Source organism: Rhamphochromis longiceps, linkage group LG3 (genome assembly GCF_057381845.1).
Source record: "Rhamphochromis longiceps isolate RC_006_pf linkage group LG3, R_longiceps_female_GT1.1, whole genome shotgun sequence".
NCBI lineage: Eukaryota > Metazoa > Chordata > Actinopteri > Cichliformes > Cichlidae > Rhamphochromis > Rhamphochromis longiceps.
The window spans coordinates 36,566,228-36,590,968 of NC_140559.1; the positions used below are offsets into that span (position 1 = coordinate 36,566,228).

General features: G+C 40.8%; 1 long non-coding RNA gene across 1 annotated transcript in view; it reads left to right on the forward strand.

The window, feature by feature from the left end:
• Positions 1-24,741, forward strand: part of LOC146674433 (uncharacterized) — a 112,910-nt gene that overhangs the window by 44,112 nt on the left and 44,057 nt on the right. The window contains exon 2 of the long non-coding RNA XR_014909265.1: positions 22,389-22,485. This is a non-coding gene — a long non-coding RNA (uncharacterized LOC146674433). The remainder of the gene's footprint in view (positions 1-22,388; positions 22,486-24,741) is intronic.

Sequence of the window (24,741 nt, forward strand, 5' to 3'; positions counted from 1 at the left end):
ATTTATTCGTAAATCAGGGTGGAAAATAAGTATTTGGTCACCTCAAACAAGGAAAATCTCTGGCTCTCACAGACCTGTAACGTCCTCTGTAAGAAGCTTTTCTGTCCCCCACTCGTTACCTGTATGAATGGCACCTCTTTGAACTCATCATCTGTATAAAAGATACCTGTCCACAGCCTCAAACAGTCAGACTCCAAACTCCACCATGGCCAAAACCAAAGAGCTTTCGAAGGACACCAGGAAAAGTATTGTAGACCTGCACCAGACTGGGAAGAGTGAATCTACAATAGGCAAGCAGCTTGGTGTGAAAAAATCAACTGTGGGAGCGATCATCAGAAAATGGAAGACATACAAGACCACTGATAATCTCCCTCGATCTGGGGCTCCACGAAAGATCTCATCCCGTGGGGTCAAAATGATCATGAGAACGGTGAGCAAAGATCCCAGAACCACACGGGGGGACCTGGTGAATGACCTGCAGAGAGCTGGGACCAAAGTAACAAAGGTCACCATCAGTAACACACTACAACGGCAGGGAATCAAATCCCGCAGTGCCAGACGTGTTCCGCTGCTGAAGCCAGTGCATGTCCAGGCCCGTCTGAAGTTTGCCAGAGAGCACATGGATGATACAGCAGAGGATTGGGAGAATGTCATGTGGTCAGATGAAACCAAAGTAGAACTTTTTGGTATAAACTCAACTCGTCGTGTTTGGAGGAAGAAGAATACTGAGTTGCATCCCAAGAACACCATACCTACTGTGAAGCATGGGGGTGGAAACATCATGCTATGGGGCTGTTTTTCTGCCAAGGGGACAGGACGACTGATCCGTGTTAAGGACAGAATGAATGGGGCCATGTATCGTGAGATTTTGAGCCAAAACCTCCTTCCATCAGTGAGAACTTTGAAGATGAAACGAGGCTGGGTCTTCCAACATGACAATGATCCAAAACACACCGCCCGGGCAACAAAGGAGTGGCTCCGTAAGAAGCATTTGAAAGTCCTGGAGTGGCCTAGCCAGTCTCCAGACCTCAACCCCATAGAAAATCTGTGGCGGGAGTTGAAAGTCCGTGTTGCTCGGCGACAGCCCCAAAACATCACTGCTCTCGAGAAGATCTGCATGGAGGAATGGGCCAAAATACCAGCTACTGTGTGTGCAAACCTGGTAAAGACCTATAGTAAACGTTTGACCTCTGTTATTGCCAACAAAGGTTATGTTACAAAGTATTGAGTTGTATTTTTGTTATTGACCAAATACTTATTTTCCACCCTGATTTACGAATAAATTCTTTACAAATCCTACCATGTGGATTCATGGATTTTTTTTTCACATTCTGTCTCTCACAGTTGAAGTGTACCTCTGGTGCAAATTACTGACCTCTGTCATCATTTTAGGTGGGGGAACTTGCACAATCGGTGGCTGACTAAATACTTTTTTGCCCCACTGTATATGTGTGTCTCTGTAATGTAATGTCTTGCTAAATAAGGTTGCTAGCATTAGCTGAGAGTGAAAACCCCCATAAGCGCTAACATGCTAAACAGACGTTTAAGTCTTTGACTTGGTTCACTAAAATAATTCTACTTTGTTTTGCCTTCTACCAGGTGTGAAGCGCAAGGGTAATTCTTTATGTTCAATAAAAAATGAATAGTAGTTTGTTTCCCCCAGAAGAAATATTGGTATCTGCCTTATTTAGCTGAAATGGTAGACATTGTAAGTTGGGGAAGCACTGCTAACTCTAATTTGTAACTCTGAATTACATTGAAAAACAATGTAATTCAGAACAAAAGCGGCAAAATCGAAAGTGGCACTTAACTTCTAAATCCAAACTCTGGGACAGAAACATGTAGCACACACAAAAAACAGAGATGACAAACACATCCTCTGAAAACGGACAAAAGGAAAGAGAGGCTATACACACAGAGACCCACTCAGGGTAATCAAGGCAAGAGGAAACAGCTGGGGAATGAAGAAAGCTGAAAGCAATTAAGGTAATGACAAAGGAGGAAGTGGAACTAAATATAACTAAAGATACAAAATATAGGAAAGAATTAAACAAAGTTTAAGACTACATAACAAGATACAAGAAACACAAAGGCTACTCTAATAAACAGAGAAACACAAAAATGAACATAAAGCAAAATAGTCACTAAAACTGAACTCAGAATAATAACCATCAAATGAGAATGAGACTGTGTCTACTACAACAATGAAAACGAAGTCTCTAAAGTAACAATGAAGAAAAAGAAAACTAAAAATTCTCAAAAACAAGCAGAAACCCACAGATCGCGACGGTCCTTGATAAGAGAACAGATCCATATCAAGATATGTCAGCTTAAAGTCAGCCTGTGTTTGCAGGTTGTATCACAAACACCACTGACATTTGAGACACAAAAGGCAAAGCATTTTAATTAACACATGCTTCCTTCAGTTATCGCTCTGTCAGGTGGGTGCACTTGATGTTTCTCTGAAATGTCAGGGGAGTTTTGTTAGTTTTCACCCACCTGCTCTTCAACTTCACCTGCTTAGATTTGCTTTTTATGTTGCATGACAGTGATGTGCATGTAATCAAAGTCTGCACCAGCTTAACAGCAAACTTCATTCTTAAAATATATTTCTATTTTATGTTCCAAATTAGGAATTTTCCTAACTTTAAAATATATGGAAATGTGGCTGAGCAAATATGGAATTGTGGTTTTAAAAACATGGAAATCCTGAATGGGACATTCCAAAAAAAAGTGAGCAATACTCTTTGGAGAAAAATAAATGGTAATACAAATAAATGAATGAAACATAAACAGGGAATAACAATGAAGAATTAAAATGATGGAAGACATGAGAGGTAGAGAGATGGATGAAGGTGATTTGTAGAGACGAAAGGTGAGAGAAGAGAGGTGGTGGAAATGATGAGGCAATTGAAAGAAGCAGTCAGTTTCAGCCTGTCCCTTCCTTGTTGGCTTGGAGTGAATACATCGTGTGCTTCATCATGTATTTGTCATCAGGCCTCCCAGACAAATCACTATTCCTTTATTGTTCTGAGCAGGCAAAGTGACTCTAATTCTGCTGGTGATCGAAAAACAAAATTATAGAGCGTCAGTGAGAGCAGAGATGGAGGGAGGGAGGGAGAACGTGGCGTGAACCTCATGAATGGTGTGAGTAACGAGAGACGGGCTGAGAAACGACTGATCAAAGACGAGCTCGGCAAATGAAGGATGAGCGCAAGGAAGGAATTACAATGAAGGTATGATTCACCGAGAAGTGAATGAATATGGGAGTGCGTGAATGGCACGAGTGATTAAGGTATGGACGGGCGGAGAAACAAATTGAGTAATTGGGAGGTGGAGCAAGAAGAGGAGGCAATGATGAATGAGGGAAAGGTGACGGCACAAGGAGGGGAAGGAGACTTTGAGAAAATGTCACTTCTGCCTCATATTCCACTAAATAAACAGTTGTGTTTTCTAAACAACATTTCCTCTTTCAAGGTCTGTAGCTTGAAAGAGGAAATGGGCACTATTAATGAAAACAAATAATAACATATCTATTTTTAACTAGTGACAACCTCTGGATTACTTTAAAGCACAGGTGTTGAACTCCAGGCCTCGAGGCCTGGTGTCCGTGCAGGTTTTAGATGTGTCCTTGATCCAACACAGCTGATTTAAATGGCTAAATTACCTCCTCAACATGTCTTGAAGTTCTCCAGAGCCCTGGTAATGAACTAATATTCTGATTCAGGTGTGTTGACCCAGGGTGATATGTAAAACCTGCAGGACACCGGCCCTCGAGGCGTGGAGTTCGACAAACCTGCTTTAAAGTAATGGCCAATCTTGCCTTCCTACATTGTATTTACAGAAGAAAATCAGGTATGTGGGCTGTTTTGGGGAGGTTAGGATACTCTACTATCTACAATCTGCAGCAATAATAATACTATGATTTTACAATGTAAATCTCAGCTGTATCTGTGTCGTATAGGCAGGGTACACCCTAGACTGGCTTAAAAGTAGCATTTCAGAAAAGGAACATCATACCAACATACCAATATGGTGGTAGTAGTGTGGTGCTCTCGGGCTATTTTGCTGCCTCAGGTCCTGGAAGACTTGCTGTGGTAAAATGAACCATGGATTCTGTGATCTACCAAAACATCCTGAAGGAGAATGTCTGGCCATCTGTTCAGGACCTCAAGCTAAAGTGCACTTGGGTTCTGGAGCAGGACAATGATCCTAAACCCACCAGTAAGCCCACCTCTGAATGACTTAAGAAAAACAAAATAAAGACTTTGGAGTGGCCTGGTCAAAGTCCTGACCTGAATCCGATTGAGATGCTGTGGCATGACCTTAAAAAGGTGGTTCATGCTTGAAAACCCTCCATTTCCTCCACAGTCTGTAAAACACTCATTGCCAGTTATCACAAACGCTTGTTGCTGCTAAGTGTGTCCCAACCAGTTATCAGGTTTAGGGTTCATTTTTTCACACAGGGCCATGTAAGTTTGGATTTTTTTCCTCTTAATAATAAACTAGGGCTGTCAACGTTAACATGTTAATGCGTCATCATGATTAATGTGATTACAATCTTTATCGTATTTTACCCATCTGGAGCGCAGAATGGACAAACTGCCTGAAATATGTTGATAGAGACATTTCAGGGGTCATTCTGCGCTCCAGATGGGTAAAATACGGCAAACACTTTTAACATCTTAATTGTGTAGACATTTTTTGCCCATCAAAAGCCCTCATGCAGTAACATAGACCACAGTCTAACATCAAAAACTGTATGACAAACACCTTTGAGAAATTTTTTTTTTTCTTGTTCACACTAAAATGCATAAACTGACTAGCTGGTCATCCAAAGGCTGAGTGTGCAATCCCTTGTGATTGTAAGGTGATATCACAAGTCACCTAGTAGGAATCAACCGCTCGACAACCAATCAAGGTTCAAGTCAAAATGACTGTAATCACTCTCAGATTTGCAGGATTGCAAATAATTGTTGTCTGATTTATAAATGCAGATTGCCAACGCGTTAACAGCAAACTAATTCAGTCTTCCTGTTCCTATATATTCCTACAGCAAGGGAGCTTTGCCAACTACAGTGCCAATGTCATTTTGCAGTTCAGTGGCTATCCTGCATCAATTATCACTACTATCACAATTTGAAGGACTCTGTTAATTTCTGTTTCAAACCTGTGAGTTGTCCTATCTGATCCCGAAAGGAAAAACAAACAGAACCGAACAAAAAACATGTTAAACCTAAGTCTGTAAATAAGCACAAACTGCAGAAAACTACAAAAGAAAAACACGGTTAATCCTTGTGCTTTAAGTGATAACAAATTAGTGTGTTTATCTATTTACAAACCTATATACAAAAACCCTGTTGTTTTCCCCACAAGACACAACACACAGAACCATCACAGATGTTTGGAGAGGACAAAACCACTGTCACTTACTGCCAGGGGAATGCTGCTGGAACCAGAGTTTTTAGAATGGCCAGATGTTAGACCAGATAAGGACCAATTAGCAGCTAACACACTGACAGCCCAACCCATGGGTCGAACCAGTCAGGAGACTTTCCAGTGGTATCGCAAAGATCTTCAAAAGTAGAGACATAACATTGTCATACTAAGACAGTTCACAGAAAAAAACTCTTAAATATAATGAAAACAGGGTAACAGTAGTTAATGTGAATTTCTGTGTAATATGAGTTTCCATGTTTATAGGCGGAAACAGATTTGCAACGTATAGCAAAAGTAAATGCCAAGTTGAACCTATTCAATCTCGAACTATGAGCAGACTGACTCTGTATTATTCACGTTTCATTTACATCTTGATGCACCAAAGTTGTACTCAAGACAACTAACCGCAAATGGTTGCATACCTGGTTTTTACAGTGTGACTGTATCATTAAACAGAGAGACACACAACAGTTTAGAGTCACCACAGTCCAAATATCTCTTGAGCCCACTGTCCAAATGTTTTTGGACTGTGGGAGGAAGCGAGAGAACCCACACAGGGACAGGGAAAAGATTCAAACTCCAGCCTTTCTAGAGCCACACTGAAACTTGAGTAGCACAAACTGCCACCAAATTAAATGCTCTGTTGCTGCTGATAAAGACTTAAAATCTTCTAAAGCAGGGGTGGGGGAACTCCAGGCCTCGAGGGCCGGTGTCCTGCAAGTTTTAGATGTGTCCTTGATCCAACACAGCTGATTTAAATGGCTAAATGACCTCCTCAACATGTCCTGAAGTTCTCTTGAGGCCTGGTAATGAACTAATCATATGACTCAGGTGTGTTGACCCAGGGTGGTATGTAAAACCTGCAGGACACCGGCCCTTGAGGCCTGGAGTTCGACAAACCTGCTTTAAAGTAATGACCAATCTTGACCTGTGTTTTTAAAGGAAATTTACATCTGACATGCTAATGCTAACAGTTTAAAGTAGAAATAGTACTATAGTTCTACCTCCCTTGTGACCAGGGTTTGGATACAAAAAGACAACATAATCCAGATTCTGGTAACAATCCAAAGCACTTGTAGGAGTCTTAGTATTCTCCGATCCCTTGTGCTGAATTTGGATTTTTTTTTATTAATTAATGCATTTTTGTGTTATGCCATAGCTGCTGCAATGGTTCAAAATACACTTATCACTCAAGTACGCAACAAATCGTGTGCAACCCTCAGTTTAATCCACACTAACGGGTCTCAGTCATTCGTCGGTCCCCTCTGCTCCCTCTTAAGGGTGAAGCGTACTTCAGCATTGGATGTACTGATTCTGTGTGTTATCCCTTTGTCTAATTTGTTTCAGCATCAGCTGAATTCACACATGCACTGCTGCCCTCAACTCAATATAGCAGTCAATCTCCCAGGAACTCACAGAAATAGAGTGGCCTTTATGCGTCCTGCCATTTGCATGCACTAAGCAGATGGCACATGTCGAAGTGTTTAAAATGGGGAATCTGGCACAGACTAACTCTCGTCACATAGTTCATGTAAGATAAGTTCATACGCTGTTAGGGCCTCATTGTTTTGGCAATTCCCACAGTTCTGTGTGAAAACAGCATTGTGCTCTTGTTTGTAAACATATGCTTCTTTTGTCCTTCGTATGCTACTACTGTACATCTACTCATTTACTTGTGATGAGACTTATTTTTGTTCTTGTCAGCTACTTCCTTCCCCCTGTAGTGCCACACACGCCAACACTTGAATTACCTCATGCGTCTTCAGACATACACTGAACTTTCCCAAAAGGAAACTTGGATGAGTCGTGCACTTAACTTAAATTCTACCATGGGAGCAGTGAGCGTGATAAAACAATCCGCCCAAAGGCAAAAAGCACTCCCTTTGCTTGAACATTCAACTACATCACCAGTTCTTTATCAACTGATAAAGTTACTGGAATCATTACACATGTCAGTTACCATTTATCCCCATCACTCACTGCCAAGACTGTTTTCTTTAGAAGGTAAGTGTACATTTTGATGTGGGACTGTATTTGTTCTACATAACAACATATTCAATATAACACATTTCTTTCTATTTTGCTTCCAAGAAGGCAGACTTTTTGTGAAGTCCTTTCAAAGCTTTTCTTTGGACCTCGGCTGCTTTTTCACTCATTTTCAGTCCAGTCCTTGAACCTGACCACAGGAATGTTTTGTTAATTTCACCTGACTCACAAGTCATTCAAGCCTAAAAAGGCAATTACCTCAAGACAAAGAACCATTTGTATCTTTAGGCATGACTTTACTAATGGCCGATTACAAACGCACATAATTGGTTCCCAGTTCTTTAGTTGAACAAAGAAAACATGCCAAAGATAATATGCTCTTGCAGTGGTGTTCAGTGTGTCCTTCAAAAATTGAGGAAACTGGACAATCAGAGGAGAAAAGCAAAAAACTAAATATTTACAGCAGATGAACAAGTCACGCCCTTAAGAAAGCGGTAAAGATTCATCAAAAACCTGACACAGGATACAAGTGGACCTTCAGATGATCCATCTGCTGTTCACTGAAGCCTCGTCAGAAATGGTCTCAGTGGAAGGGTGGCTGTCAAGAAGCCATTCTTAAGGAAAAAGGCTGAGGTATGCCAAACTACACAAGAACTGGACTGAAGATCAGTGGCAACAGATCTGATGGAGTGATGAATCCAAAATATTTGGTAAAATTGTCATAAATATGTATGGAGGTGGTCAGAAGAGAGTCCCTACAGTGAGAGTCCACAGCCATCTGTAAAACACGGAGGAGGCTCTGTCATGGTTTGGAGCTGCTACTTAAAGAAATGGCAAGAAAACTTTGTCTTTAGTGTTGAAGAATAAAGGTGGTCATGGCTGGTTAAAACTATACAAACTCTGTCTTTGCCTTATGTATTATATTTCCATATTTCCATAAGCTGTTGCACTCATTTCCCTTTTTCCTTTAAAAATATGAGAAATGCGGCGGTTGCTCAAGACTTTCCGACTCTGTATTATGTGTTTAGCTACTGAAAATCCAAGCTTTTCTCTGATGTACTTACCCATATTTAAGCCCTTAATATTCATTAGCATGAATGTAGTCCAAGACTTATCAAATATAGACTTTGTCAAAGCACCTCTTGATTCAAAACTCTTTCAAGATAACAATACCACAGCACCAGAAACAAGAAGAGCTTTTCTGTCATCTTTATGGGGTCGTACCTGTTAGACCACCATGGTGCATTATAACCATTATGCACAGCTTCCATTATAAGAGTCCCACACAAAGTATTTGAAAGGTCATATGTATTATATTTCATTCAAAGGATGCTGATGTTTATAAAATAAGCTCATGCTCAAAACAAAAAGCTTTATTGTTCCTCATGAACTTCAATTACTGAAGCAAGGACGACCTCGTCACACAGTTTCACATACAGCTGCATCAATAGTTAAGCCTCAGGGAGTATTGTGGCCACCCTCTGCCTCTTACCCTCTTTCTAATTCAACAGCTGCTGCTTGGCTCTGCCAGTTTCCCGAACATTTGTTAAGCTTGGCACTAGACTAAAAGAAATTGTGTTTTCCGTCCATGTTTGGGGACAACTAAGAGAATGAGTAGCATGGCAATGAGGTGTAGTTGTTACTGCAACCAAAAGCAGCAACATATTGGGAGCATTAGCCATAGGATGCCAGAGCCATGGGAAAGGATTTCAGGGTGAGCACATTTCCAAAAAACCTCAAATTTAGGTATGCTAAATGTTACATTAGCCATGTTTAGTCATAAATATAGCAAAAATGACATGTTTTTCTTTTTACAGAAATATATTTTTGCAGGTGTACGCTAATGATGGATGTTCTGTTTTTCTTAGGAAGTGACACTAACCCCCACAGAGATGTAAAGGTGTATTGTGTCTGCCTGTGCAGGTTTTCTGCATAAACAAATGTAAATCAGCAGCTCAGATCCCATTTCACTGCGGTGGTTCTTAATTACTTTGACTCTTTAGCTGCATCTCCAACAAAAAGTGTTGACAGTGCAGGATGAATTCAGGGAGGACTACTTCAGTGGCAATTGCTTCTTTCTGCTCCAATGAATGATAAAGACATAGGAGGACTTATGCGTGCGTTATGTGTATGTGTTCATCAATATTCTCTCTACCGGGAATGATCAGACTTGATAATTAAGCTTGTGTTATAAATCAGGTTATATGGAGTTTACTTGTATGCCTATACTGCATTTCGTGTTAGATAAAGGTTTTGCTACCCATTGCATGTTTACCTTTTTGCTTATTATAACTGCTACATTAGAAGTCAGTGTTTACAACGAGGGAAGCTTTATCAGGTGTGATCAGATACTCCCCATTGTCATGTTCCACTTTGTCCAGTTCAATTTTACTTGTCTGAAAAACTCCCCTGTTTTACTGCCCGATACAGACAGCCGGCCTTTTTCTTATGTAATTGTCAACCTGTCAACAACTGTAAGACAGGCAGGCTTTGACCAGACTGCCTTTAGGTGCCTGCATTTTCTAGTTCCTGTGTCAGAGTACTCTGCCTGATCAAATGTTGGAGTCTCTGGACCTTCCAGGATCAGATGCCTTTACAGAGTTTTGGGTTTTTGTTTGTATTAAATTTTACAATCTGTTTGCATGGTCACTTAATGATGGGTAGAGAACTCTCACAGCTCTAAATATATATAACCAGTATTCTTTGCTAAGCTTCGCAACCGTAACAAAACATACTGGGGTATTCTGAACTTTAGCGATATCAAAATATAAAGTATATATATAAAAACACACCTGGATTTCGTAAAGTGTGTTTAATTTCATCCAACAGAAAAGTCGCCCACTAGAGCCTCCAGGTCTGGTAACTAATCTACCCATGATGCTTTAGGTTTGTAAACAGTTTGAACCTTATATTTGTAGCCTTTTAGCAAATTGCACCCATTAATATGTGATGAATTAGCTAAGTCCACAGTCACACAGCCTAAAGACCTGTAAAATGTGCATTCTCCAACCAGTCTCTGATTCGTTTCTGGGCCTGCATGAATGGGGCTTTAGTGCTCTATTTATTTATTTATTTATTTTATTTAGGACAGTGCATGTTAATGAACATAAATGTAAAAAAAAATTACATGAATGTAAACATACCAGATTATAGCCAAGGGCTAATTTCCATCTGTTGTCCTTAAGCATTAAAAATAGACATAATAATTCATAAAAATTCATCGTTCATTCATAATAAAAACTACATCACCAAACTTACACATACACACCATTCTGTTTCCAAATAAAACATTAAAACTATACAACTCATACATGATCACACACTTGATTTGTCCGTAACCAGTTTTTAACCTTTGCCTTAAACAAATTGAGTGTAGAGCATTCTCTAATGGGTTGAGGAAGACTGTTCCACAGATGGCCTCCCTTGACAGAGAGGACGTTCTGCCCAGATGCTGTCCGTCTGTGGGGTATAAACAAGTCTCCTCGGATTGAAGCTCGAGTGGTCCTGTCTGAGCTTTCTTTATGCCTAATGAACTGCTTTAGTGGTGGTGAAGCAAGGGAGTGTAAGACTTTATATATTAAACTCACTCTTTTAAGTTTCACTAAGTTATTGAAGTTCAGTAATTTATGTTTTTTTAACACATAAACTCCCACACGCAAGTGGTCAGGGAATATAGTGGGTTGCCAGCTACTGTATAGACCTGCTTGACTGGGGCCTAAGAGAAGTAAATGTCAGTGTAAAATTACATTATTTGCATATGAAGAAAGTTAGACATCATATTATCAATCTGTCCATAAATCCATCCATCCTTTAATTTTTTTCCACAAATAGAATTGATGCTCACGGTGGGTTTATATATAAAAAAACATGCATATATGAGTTGTCATTTCATTCATTCCCTTTGTACTGAGATTGAAGATCCATCATATGCATCATCTTTCCTGGCAGAATTGCTTGTTGTGAGCTGGTCAGAGTGGGCTTTTTTTACTCTTTTTACTTTAGAATCGAGAAAAAAAAGATAAGGATCGAGCATACTTGTATCACAGTTGACCGGCTGACTTCACTGAAGCGCTTCCCATCTCTGCTTGACTGTGAGCCAAGTAGTTTACACAGCTGGTGTAGTGCCTGTTAGGGCCTGGATGGCATATGACTGGGCAGCTAGCAAAGGCTCACCCATGCTCTGTAGAGTATCTGCACAGACACTTTGCTTGTACAAACCACAAGTCAACACCATCTACTAAAGGTTGTATTCCAGTTCCATTAAACTGCATTCTGAGTTATGATTCAGAGGAACTGTAGGAATATTTTCTTTGCATTTTATTGATTAGGCTCAGACAGCAAAACATTTTAGGTAGTGCTGTCCTCTACCAGGATGTGTCACAAACAAGAATTAAACACCACTTGCTTAAGAATATGCTTGAAAATGTGTTTAGTTATTCGGGAACATAATTTTTTGGGAGGACGGTCCTGCACGGCACTGTTTCTTTAGAGAGCAGTGAACAACTGAAAACAGCTTGCAGGTATGCGTTCATGCATTCAATGCCTTCTGTATCGATTTCTGCCTTCACTGTGTCATGATGATTGATTACAGACAGTGAGAAGAGTGACTTTTATGCTGATCTGGTGAAGCCCGCCCAGCCATGAAGTATGGGTGGGTGAAAATATATTTAACGCAGGCTTGTGTTCAAACATTTGCTTGCTTAATGCCTTGATTTTCTACACTGTTGAGTAGACATTTCGAGATTGTTAGATTTAGATTTACTGTGTTTTACCCTCAGGTCTTCTGTTTGAAGCAACACTTGTTCCCCTCCAGGCGAGGCACCACCCATATCTTTCATTCTAGCCATAACACATACTTGAGCTTCACCAGAGCTGACCAGCCACTGGAGGAAGGAAGATTAATGAAGAAAAGGCTGGGCTTGGATAGAAATAATGAGGAGATAGATTCAGCAGTCAATGAAGTAATAAATGATGGACAGTGCGGCAGCAAGGCAAGGCAAGTTTATTTGTATAGCACAATTCAACAACAAGGTGATTCAAAGTGCTTTACAGAGACATTAGAAACAAGAACAAATAAAAAGCATGATTTAAAATTGAATAAAACAAGCAAATAAACTAACTAACTAATTAACAAACAAACAAACAAACAAACAAACAACAGTATATAAAATCAAAACAGATAAAATCAGAACAGTAGATAAAATCAGTAGTTAAATGTAAGTTTTGAAATTTAAGCTTAAAGCAGCGGGATGGAACTGCAGAGATGGAGGAGTGTGAAGTGAATGCATGTATGCAGGGAGGAAGAGAAACGAAAGCGAGATGACAAGAAGAATGACAAAAGTGGAGGGAGGAGAGATTTTGAGCTGGTTTGATATGTAGTTTGAAAAACACTTTATTTTTAAAAAAAGTTTTGAAACTGATTGTTTCATAACTTGTCCTATCAGCAGCAGGAAATGTAGCAAACTCTGTTTGGTCAGCATTGGGTGCAAAACTGGTTAGCCTTTTGGAAACAATCACATGTTAGGTAATTATTACAGGTTTAATTTAGTTCAATTCAGTTATATAGTAACAATTTAAAACAAGCTTTATATTGTGAGGCAAAATCTCTACAATATTACAGAGAAACCCCAATAATCACATAATCCTCTATGAAGAAGCATTTGGTGACAGTGGAATGGAAAAACTCCCTTTCAACAGGAAGAAACCTCTGGCACAACCAGCCATCCACTGTGACCGGTTGGAGTGAGGGGAAAGAAAAGAGAGTAGGGAGAGACGGGACAAACACCAAATGGGAGAGAGTCAGAGTTTAATAGTGGTGCAACGGATCAAAATTCTCACGGTTCCGATCGGATGGTTTTAAGTCACGGATCGGATTAATTTTCGGAACAGCAAAAAAGAAAAAAAGACAACATTTTAACATTTATTTATTAACTTTATAAGTATTTTTGCCTATTAAAAACATTCAACTCAAGACTCATTCCACGCAAATGTATAAAAACAAATTAAGGTGCAATATAGGGCAGTACAGGGCTTTGTATCTAGCACTCTGCTGTGATATAACGGGCGGTCACGGTCACGTAGCTTTCCGTTGCCCTTGAGGTCCACCCATTTGTAGTTGGGCAACAGAAGATGCCTGGGACAGTTCAGCCTTAACTTTAAACTTTTCCTGCTCATACATGCCTGGGTACGATCTTGTCACTGAAGTGGATGCGCAATGGGATATCATTGCGTGGCTCAAGTACGTCCATCATAGTTTAAACCCCTTGTTTTGCACAATGGAATACGGCCTCCCATCTGCAGCTAAACACCCCAGTAGCTTTTGTAATAGCTTTAGCCCGATCGGACTGGGCAGCAAAGGGCTGCTCCACTTGGACCACCAGCGCTGGCCATAACTATCACTTGACAGACCCACCACGCGCAACAGACACACATACTTTTTTTTCTTCTTTTTCGAATCTTCGGATCACGTGCGTGCCAAACCGTGGAGTGGGATCGGTTCGGATTACGGATCAACCGTGATCCGTTGCACCACTAGAGTTTAATAATTGTTAATGACTGAACATACCAGTCGTAAACCAAGTAAACCTGCAATCCGATAGGGAATAAAGTACTATGAGGTCTTTAAGATATGTTGGGGCTCTATTAAACCACATTTTCTGCTTTCATAATTTATCAAATCACCCAGTTTTAAAACTTGGTTAAAGCAAACAGTAATCTGCATGTTAACATGGAAAAGGTTTAGCAGTTCACACACTGCAGAGCTACAATTTCCGGTTTTATTACTGATCTGCTTGTTAGCATGAAGACAGCATAAACAGACTTGTACCTGTTGACACCGCAGGCAGGAAAGAGAAATAAAGGCTAAGGTGAATAAGAAAGAACATGAGAACAGGTAGAAAGTAAATTGCAGGGAAGTGGAAGGTAAAATGGTAGATGCTGAGAATGGCTGGCAGCCAGCAGAGAGAGAGGGAGCACACATGGTGTAATAGTAGCTGGCAAAGGGATCAAAGATGCTAAGTGGAGAGGATGGAAGAAGGAGCAGGAAAACAAGGGAAAAACAGAATAATCTAATAAAAATAAACCTGAAAATGGAAAAGGTTACTTGAAGACCTCAATCCATGCAGGGTGTTTTGGTATTTAAATGTCTCTGACTCACTTTTTCTCTGACTTTGTAACTGTTTATCATTCGTTCCGGTACAGTGTGTTCAGCTGAGAGGGGATAAGAGAGATGCTAGGGAGGACATCTGATAGGGGATGATGAGGTTCTCTGTTACAGAATCAATGGAGAGGAACATGATTGACCTTTCCTTTTTTGACTAACAGAGCACGCATTAATCTTTCTGCTTCTACTCCTTCTACTGACCAAATTTTGAGGCTTTGGCTTTTATTTTCACTGAAAGCAGCACTTTCTCCATTCCACCTTTATGTCTGTGTATATACACTCGCCCTTCACTTCGTGAGTTACACTTTGCCACAAAGAATTAAGACAGTTCTGATGGAAAAAAAATTGATGCCGTGTCACTACGTCCCCAATGTGCTCTGTTGGCTTAAGATCTGCTGACTGTGGAGGTCATTGTAATGTTCACATTCATTGTTCTGCCTCTGTCCCTTCACTGCACAACCTCACAGGCCTGCTAGCTCAGTCGGTAGTGCATGAGGCACTTAATTTAAGGGTTGTGGGTTCAAGGCCTGCGTTGGGCTTTCACCTTATGGTCAGTTATATTGCAAAAACTTCTGTGCTTATTGAGATCCTCACCCTTGCTCATGATCAGTTAATCAAGTGCATTTCATTAGCAGCACCTGACTGCTACTAACCCATATAATCCCTCCTGGAAGTAGTAAGAGTGTGCTTACGGCTGCTCCAGTTTGCATGTATCCCTTGGTCAAGACACGAACCCCAAGTTGCTCTCTGATACACCAACTAAAGTGTGAATGTTAGATAGAAAACATAAGAAAAAGTGAATGAGACATGTTGTATAAAGTGCTACATAAGTCCATGTTGGGTGCTGCTCCTTTAGGGACATTACCTGTTATGGAATTTTACAGTCAGGTAAGATCCTAACAGTCTTAGTCCCAGCCTTCCTAACTCCTGATGAGTGGGTGTTGTAGTTCAGGGACTAGAGGAGGTTGACTCCTAATCAGAAGGTTCTTGGTTTAATCCCCAGTTTGGTTAAAGCATTTGCGTCGCTGAGGTTTGTAGTTAGAGCATTGTGAGAGCTCCTATAGGGTAGACTAACAATCCTTTATCTTAACACCACCAACAGCCTGAACCATTTATACAAAGCAGGATGGATACATGTTGTTTATGCAAAATTCTGACCCTAAAATCTGAATGTTGAGAGAGAAATCAAGACTCATCAGACCAGGCAATGTGCTTTTAATCTTCTGTGTTTGGGCCTGTGCACGTTGGACAGTTTCCTGTTCTTACCTGACAGAAGTAGCAAGTGGTGTGGTCTTCTGCTCCTGTAACCTGTCTGCTTCATTATTTGACTTTATTATTTGGTTTTAGTAAATGTGTATTTTAACAGTTATGCATTTTACAATTACAAAACAGACCTTAGGTGATGTAACTGGTAGCCATATTGGAGATAGTTGTAGCACAGTTTTTATTTGAGATATTGTGCTTTTTCTTTTATCACTGATTTGGCTTTGTTATTATGTGCCTTTGCGTTTGGATGTCGAAAAGCTTCACATTGGGCTGCAGATCTCTGTGAGGCTGCTTTTCAGGTATGCGATGACTTCTGCAAAAGTACAAATAAAATGGTCGATTTCTCCAGCAGTTTCATTGATGTTCCAGGTTGGTTTAGTGGTCTTTATTGATCATTAAGACCATTCATACGGGAGGGAACTTCAGCAACACACTGTTACAGTGTATGATGGTCAAGCAGAACCTTTATAACTATTTACTACAACTACAAAATGAGACATAGGCAGACACAGTGCAAGAGAGCATGCAGGAAAGCAGCAGTAAAAGTGCTTATTGAGCTTCATTAGCTTGTACATTTCCACTGAGACCAGTTACTGTAAATGGAATCCAATATTTCCTCTGTAACAGCCGTGCCCACAAAGACACACAAACGCAGACAAACACAGTTCAACGTAATGGTTATCGATATATACACTGTTGCTTTTTCCCCTTAAAGCTGTGAACTGCTACTTTGTGTCTATCAAACCTGTTTTGTTAATTGAAAACTTTGGCTGTGTCATGTGAAGGCTGTGTGCAGGCAGGAGTGGTAGTAGGAGGACCCAAAGTGCAGACACTCGGAGGCAAAACGCAAACTCAAAACAGCTTTAATGCTAAACTCAAAAGGGTAACAAAACTAGGAATACAAAATAAGCTTACACAGCAAGATGAGGGTAAATCACGACACAGCCAGATGAAAACACAGGGCTTAAATACACAGAGGGAGCAATCAGGGAATGAGTAACAGGAGGGAAACACAGCTGGGGCAAATCAGGCCTAACGAAACAGGGGAAGCAAAACCAGATACATTAACATAAGACATGGACCTTCAAAGCAAAACAGGAAACATAACACAGACTGAACAAAAGACACAGACTCACATGCAGGGACTACAGAGGGAACAGAGACGTGGGACCAGGGCAGACACAGACACGGAGATATAGCCGACAGGGGAGACAGCAACTAAGGATTACACAGAGACATAAACCATAAGACAGAACTCTAACAAAGAAACCAAAGACTGGAAATGATAAATAATATAATAAACTCAAAAACCCTGGGTCAACGACCCAGGCATCCTAACAGGCTGCTCTGCATCCAGTGCACTCTTATATACGCCATATATAACCAGCGAGGAGTCTTTTTTTCTATGAGTAAATATTTACAATTAGTTGAAAAGAAATTGGCCAAAACCAATTTTACGAATTTAGGCATTTAACAGAAATGGTGTTGTTTGTCTATTACTACTAAAGCATGCAACTCTGGAGCAGAAATTGTCGCCTCTTTGTCTCATTGTAGGTTTTTTCCTGATTTTTTTTTAGCTGGATACGTAGCCTCTTAAATATCACTTTGTCAGTAAATATTTAAGTTGTTTATAAAATATACTGCATGTTAAACAAACCCAAAGAGTAAAACTGCCCTTACATGACAGTGGCTTGTCTTTTTGCACTTTATCTGCATGTAACCTGATTGAAATTACACATAATCCTCCTACTTTCAGTTTTATTGAATGTGGTGGGGACTTTAGTTTGAAAGAGGTAGAAAACAAGGTAGATCAACTGACAGTATGAAAAAAAAACATCGGGAAAAAGAAACTTTCTCAGTCTGACAGATGACAGCCTGTGAATGAAAATATGGCAGCAGAGAGTCTGTCTGCCAAATTTCTCCAGGATGAGGGGATGTGACACTTAATAACAGCCTTTCTTATCGTACACGTATCATAGAGACACAGAGTGTTTCACGTGTGCTTCCTTCAACGTTCAGTTTGCACAGATTTAAAAGGAGGCCCAAACTAAAATGAACTACCTTCACCTTCATTTCTTCCACTTTTTTTAATGAGCTGCTCTGAGCTGTGCCGTTTCGTAGAACCTCCTATTACTCATTCGTCGCCCGCCCCAATCATTACCAGCAATATTCGAAAGTCCACTGGTTTTCAGTGTAAGCTGTGCCACTTTGAAGTTGAGTGGGGATCCTTTGCAGCGTTGACAGGCAACTAATTAAATCTGATCTGGAGTTCTCGTTTGATTCGCCGTTACTGTTAACCACAGTCTCCAGGGAAGATGAAGAAAACTAACGTTAAAGATATCGTTCTTTAGCTCTTTAGTGTCGATGGGGTCTTCGCGATGAAGCTGGCTGTATGTCTTAAATAGGCGTATAAAGAGGATCGAGTCAAACAGATAGACAACCTGTGAATCTGAAGCTGTAAGCTGTTAAACTGGTGCATTAACCTCCTGCCTCCTAAATCTCTCTTAAGAATCAGCTGTTAACAATGCTCAATTTTCCTTCTGTTAGTTAAAGAATAAAAATATTGTGTACTTTAAGTACAAACATGGTGCACGTTTGAACCCATGAAGCACATTTAATGAATATATTCTCTTTAAGAGCCTTTAAAATCTCATTCGACTGATCCTTAAAATGCTCTGCTACTCTGTTTGAGGACTCAAAGTGCTTTCTTACTACAAGCCTCATTCACCCACTCACAGTGCATTTTTTCTATGCCTAAGCATGTTTAACTTAACGTTTGCACACTCAGACTCCAGTAGATATATTGGAGGCAGGTTGGGGTTCAGTGTCTTTCCTGAGTACACTTTGACATGCAGACTGCTGCAGGTACTCGAACGACAACCTTCTAATTCGTAGACGTTACCCTCTACCCACTGAACACATGTACAGTTTATTGTATATCAGCATAACTTTACACATACAGCGAGCATAACGCCCAAGTGCGTATTTATAATACAAAGGCTTAGGCTTAACTTTCCATTAAGAAATGTTGAACTTTCCGTGTCAATTTGGTGTCCTGTGAGGTTACAGTGAAAAGCTCTGCATAAAACAATCCATGCAAATCCAGCATCTTGTTGCCCCATATGCACCAATCCATAGGTCAATGATACCTTGACTGCATATTTGCAGATCCAAAACAGTTTTACATTCATCAAAATGCAACATTTGTCCCCACTGGCGAATGAAGGAGAAATTGATATCCACAGTAACAAGTCTGAACAAATGGTCTGTTTCATGAATGTGAATGAACGGAAATCAAATTTGTTCTGTAACTGTGAAATGAGAGATGTTGTTTTCTTTTCTCTTAAAATTAAACAGCACTGCTTTGCAGACTGAACGAAGAGAAGATTAGGCTAATATTTATACACCAAACACTTTGTCTTACACAGGAAGGCATTAATAATCAACAGTCTGAAACAGTCCTCCTAAGATACAATAAATAGCATTTGTCTTGAAAGTCAAACTAAGTTTTCCTTTCGTCCAATTCATTCCTACATTGATTGTGGGCCCTTTTTAAGATGCTTTGGACCGCATTTTTTCCATGTGTGCTGTAGATGCTTTAACCTTCCTGCCTTCTTGGGACCTTTTTGTGCCACTGCTATGTGTTAAATGGCTGCCATTTCCACTGTGTTCAGTGGAATATAACCAAACTTGCCACAGGATAGTTTTTACCTGTCAATGTTAATATTCCAGTGTGAATTCCTTAAATCAGCCTAAAATGGCTGAGCAGCAGAAATCCCCACACCCATCACCCTGGGGACCATTTTCTGCCCATTGACTTCCATTATAAACGCTATTTTTCAACCCCAAATTATCATCATATGATTTTATTTTTTCTTCTTTTCTTGGATGTCAATGAAGACTCAGGGCCTTGAAGTTTTAATTTTTAAATTGCAAAAAAAATGCAAAAAAAATAATGGCAGGTCAAAATGTATGTTGGTGCCAATCTTTGGTCCATCTAAAGGCCTACTTATAATGACAATCACATATTACTTCAACTGGTTTTTTGTGGAAATATTTAGTTTCGTTTTTTGGTTTTTGGGGCTTATAACACAGGGCGCTCATGTAATAACACTGGGATTTGAAGGGTTAAAACAACGAAAATATAATTAAAACTTTACATGAATATTTCAGGGAGAAGTAGTTTTACAAGGTTGGCTAATTTAAAGTGGAATAAAATATGGATATATGGTCTTTTTATGGCGTGGCTGAGAATGGTCCCTAGGGTGATGGGTGTGAGTTTTTTAAAGGATGGCAGGAGGGTTAAAGGGTAATGCACATATATTAAAGGCAATGAGAATATGAGAGTCATGGGAATATGATTACTAGGAGTACTCTTTTAATATTGCTTCATATTCTACTGTTAATTAGAGCTGTTATTAAAAGAAAAGTAGTCAGTCTCTCACTTGGTTGTGGAAGATTTTGGCCCACTCTTCTTTCATTCATTGAGGTTTGCAGGCAACACAACACAGCTTTAGAGTCAGGTTGAAGTCTCGACTTTGACTGGTCCAGTAAACACTTCAGTAATTCTGTTGTAGATTTGCTGCTATGCTTCGGATCATTGCCCTTTTGCAAGACCAAGTTTCATCTGTCAGACACAAGGTTTCATGTTTGAAGAGAAAACTTTGGTATACAGAGGAGTTCATGGTCAGCACAATGGCCACAAGGTACCCAGGTCCTGTGGCTGTAACACAAACATAGATGATCAATTGTCCACCACCGTTCTTGACAGTTGGTATGAGGGTTTAGTGCTGATATGCTGTGTTGGTTTTCCCCAGACATCTCTACTGGTTGATTGATTCAATTCATCCATCCATTCGCTTCCGTTTATCCTTTTCAGGGTCGCGGGGGGCGCTGGAGCCTATCCCAGCTGTCATAGGGCAAGAGGCGGGGTACACCCTGGACAGGTCGCCAGTCTGTCGCAGGGCCAACACACAGGGACAGACAACCATTCGCACTCACATTCACTCGCACATTCACACCTAATGGCAATTTGGATTATCCAATTAACCTATCCCCACAAGCTGCATGTCTTTGGACAGTGGGAGGAAGCCGGAGTACCCGGAGAGAACCCACACAAACACGGGGAGAACATGCAAACTCCACACAGAAAGACCCCGGCCTGATGGTGGAATTGAACTCAGGACCTTCTTGCTGTGCGGCAACAGTGCTAACCACCGTGCCACCGTGCTGCCTTGATTCAATTCAGTTCAGTTAAATTCCATTTTATTAATGTAGCGCCAAGGCAACAGTTGCTTCAACGTGCACATTGTTCCAGAAATCTTGTTCAGGATGTATGTTTGCACACCTAAGCTGTAGTGCCATGTTCTTTTTAACCTCCTAAGACCCGAACTCTTCCACGACATGGATTTTTAATTTCTCTTTGATATTTGGGCTGATTGGGACCTGATGAATGTAAAAACAAAGAATTACCAGATTTTATTTTTTACCTTGTTTTTTAAGAAAAATGAGAGCCACATATGAGGATATTCATTTAAACTTTTGATAGAACCATAGCAGTATAATGTCCTCGTAAGTGGATATCAGGCCCATGTAGAGCAAAATTGAGTATTTTGGTCTAAATAACCCAAAATGTGATGTCCACATATGTGGACGCCAGGTCCTAGGAGGTTAAAGAGAAGATGCTTTCAACTGGCAACCTTTGTGGAAAGGTATGCCTGGTAATGTATACACGAGGCCTGTTGAGTCTGAGATGTAGCTCTTTGGTGATTCAAGTCATTCGAGTTTCCATACATCAAGCCTAGATAGCGCAGCATGAGACTCTTAGTCCGATAGTTCGAGCCGCACGTTGGGCATTGGTGTTTAAAGGTCTGACGATGTGGTGAATATCCAAGGTGGTGTCAATGAATGCTGCAGTCCAGCAAACTGTAAGGGTGTGTTAAGTTTTTCACAAGGGTCCAGTGAAAACCTTCACATGAATGTATATCCTATAATAATAGGCCACGAGGTTTGCTATGTGACTTGTGTCAATTCTGCATAAGCATTAGATTATTTAGTACTGCATTAAAATATAAAATTATGCATTTGTATTATAGGCATCTTTTTTAAAAGTGAACAAACCGCAAACAAACCCTCATACCCGTGTGTTTGTGTTTCTGTGTGAAAGACATATTTGGTATTCTTCACCGGTAACCAAATCAATTAAATGCACATGTGCACCCCCAAAGAATTTAAGACTGCAGGTGCAACAAAGAGAATTTAAGTGTTTGATCTTTTCCCCGCATCGGAGGACGCCTTCAGGCTCACACGCAAACAGGTTTTCTCTACAAACATATTTAATGCTCCATCTCACAACGTCCACCTACACAAGAAAACGAATGCACACACCTACACGCATGTCTCCTCAACACCCAGCATGTTAAATTTGGTTGTCAGTGAAGCCCAAAAGGCATGCAGCTTTTTCTACCCTTTCAGTGTGTTGCTTTACTTTTTGCACCAAATAGTGACACCCCTTTCTTCAAACTGACTTCCGCAGATGCAGAGAGAGAGTGTCAAGGACACATCAGCAACTTCCAAGACGCCTGACGCAAGTCAAAAGGAGGACAGGTGCTTCTGAAGAGCCGAACTCTGAGGTGCAGTAAATATACTTCAAGGTTCTTGAAAGGTCCCTGGATGACAGGCAGATCTCTGCCAGAACATGTGTATGTGCTAGATGAATGTGTGTGTGTGTGTGTGTGTGTGTGTGTGTGTGTGTGTGTGTGTGTGTGTGTGTGTGTGTGTGTGTGTGTGTGTGTGTGTGGTATTTAAAAAAAACAATCAAACAGCATTGTGCGTTCAGTGTTTCTCAGTTTAGAGGTCTCTAATGAACATTATTTCTCACAAGGCCTAGACATTTGGTGGCATCGCGCCGTGGCCCTACAGAAGTGTCGAGTTGAGTGGAACCACTAGAAATAATTCAGTGTACAGTCTGTGTGTTTGCATGTCCCAGTGGGACTGGAGTGTGTACGTTCAAGAGTGAACCTGCTGCGTTATAACAGGCTGCAGGATTAACCCACCTGACAGGCATTTGATCAGGTTTGTGGCCGTAGCCAAGTGAAATCAAGGGAATGTGTGATGCTCCATTAATCCATGTATTGGATCACACTGTGTATTTAGTCTGATGGTTTTTTTCTGTCACCAGTGTCACCATATATTGCAGCCAACTGGGCAGTAGCAGAAAATGAAATGATCATAAGGACTTATTGAAAACAAAGGTTAAAATTAGAGTTCATTCTGTTTTTTATAAATATACACTGGACAGTGCCGGCAACATATTTGATTCAGCTTCATGTCTCTTGTACTTCCAGTTGAGTGAGCATCCAATTCTTTCTGTGATAAAGGATCAAATCAACCATTTTACAATACGTTTACCAGACAACGACTAGCCTAGTTCCAGGCTCCTTTTTCTTCTTCTTTCAGCTGCTCTTCTCTATCTTCAAAATCCTTTGTCCAATATATCCACTATCTGTCCTCTACACATGTCCAAACCACATTAGCCTCTCTAACTTTGGCTCCAAACTGCTCCACCTGAGCAGTACCTCTGATGTACTCATTTCTAATCTGGTGAAAATCCTAGCATTTCCTCTTCTACTTTTATTCATTTATGGGGTTTTTTTAATCCTGTCCTGTCTGGCAGCTTTTGCAATCAGAATTATGATCTGAATACAGTGTTGTGCCAAATACATTTTGCTTTTCCAGGACCAGCTCTACAAATTCTTTGCAGGCTCCTCTTGTTCGGGGTTTATCTGTTTATTTCTTCATTTCTATTTGTGTTATTTCAGTGACTACATTATGGTGGTGTGTGTGTGTGTGTGTGGGGGGGGGGGTAATAAAGGGATAGAGAACAAATAGAAATTTAAAACATATTGCCAACTGCTGCACCTGGAATGAAAAACAAACAAACAGCACTTACAACACAAAAACTACAAAATGCACAGGTATATAAATCAACAACCATCTTGTGGGGTCTTTGTGTGTGAGTGTGAAAGAGAGAGAGAGTGTCAAGTGTGAGTGCGTGTGTCACAAAATATACTTTCAAATGAGCGTGATGCCTGAATAACAGCCTCTAGGAGCCAGAGGTAGATCTGGCAAAACCGGGCCATCCGCAGCCCCCAAGAGTACTGAGGACCTGAGGTCACACATCATATCTGTGTACACGTCCCAGCAGGAGAAGGAGGGGGGTCCTAGATCGGGCACCCATGACCAAAGATTGGGAGCCCCAGAGGACAAGGTGAGACAGAGACACACAGTAAATGGACACACTGGTCTTGGTCTAAAACAAACTGCACCCAGAAATGGATGTCTCTTACCTGGACACCCCACCCAAAGGGCCTGTGGGCACGCATGAGTCCCCAAGGCGCAGACAAGACTTCCCTGCTTTGACTGATGCACACTACACCGCAAGCCAGCCAAAGGGGTGCAGACCTACCCTGGGGAAGGAGGAATGCAGCCTGGGTTTCAGGTGACCAGGAACCCAGGCCCCAGACCCACTCAAAGGAGGCCAGCCTCCTGACCGGGGAACAGGACCCACTACCACAAGCACCCCTGGCCCCACACCCCGGCGCCCTAGACAGCACCCACCCCAGTCCCCACCGCCACTACCTGAGGCAGAGACCCTGTTCCTCCAAAACGGCAATCGCAGTTTTCCATCCCCCAGGAAGCCGCCAGACCCCAGTAGTCCCAGAGAACACGTTCATCCACCTGCAAGGCATACAGGCAAACGAGACTACAGCTGATCACCCTCACTAAGTAATGTAATTGATCAGTGGGAACCAGAGAGAAACAAATTTATCCATTTGGGTTTTTTGAGGAGGAAGACATTCTCTCCAAACTGAAGTAAATTTCTGTAT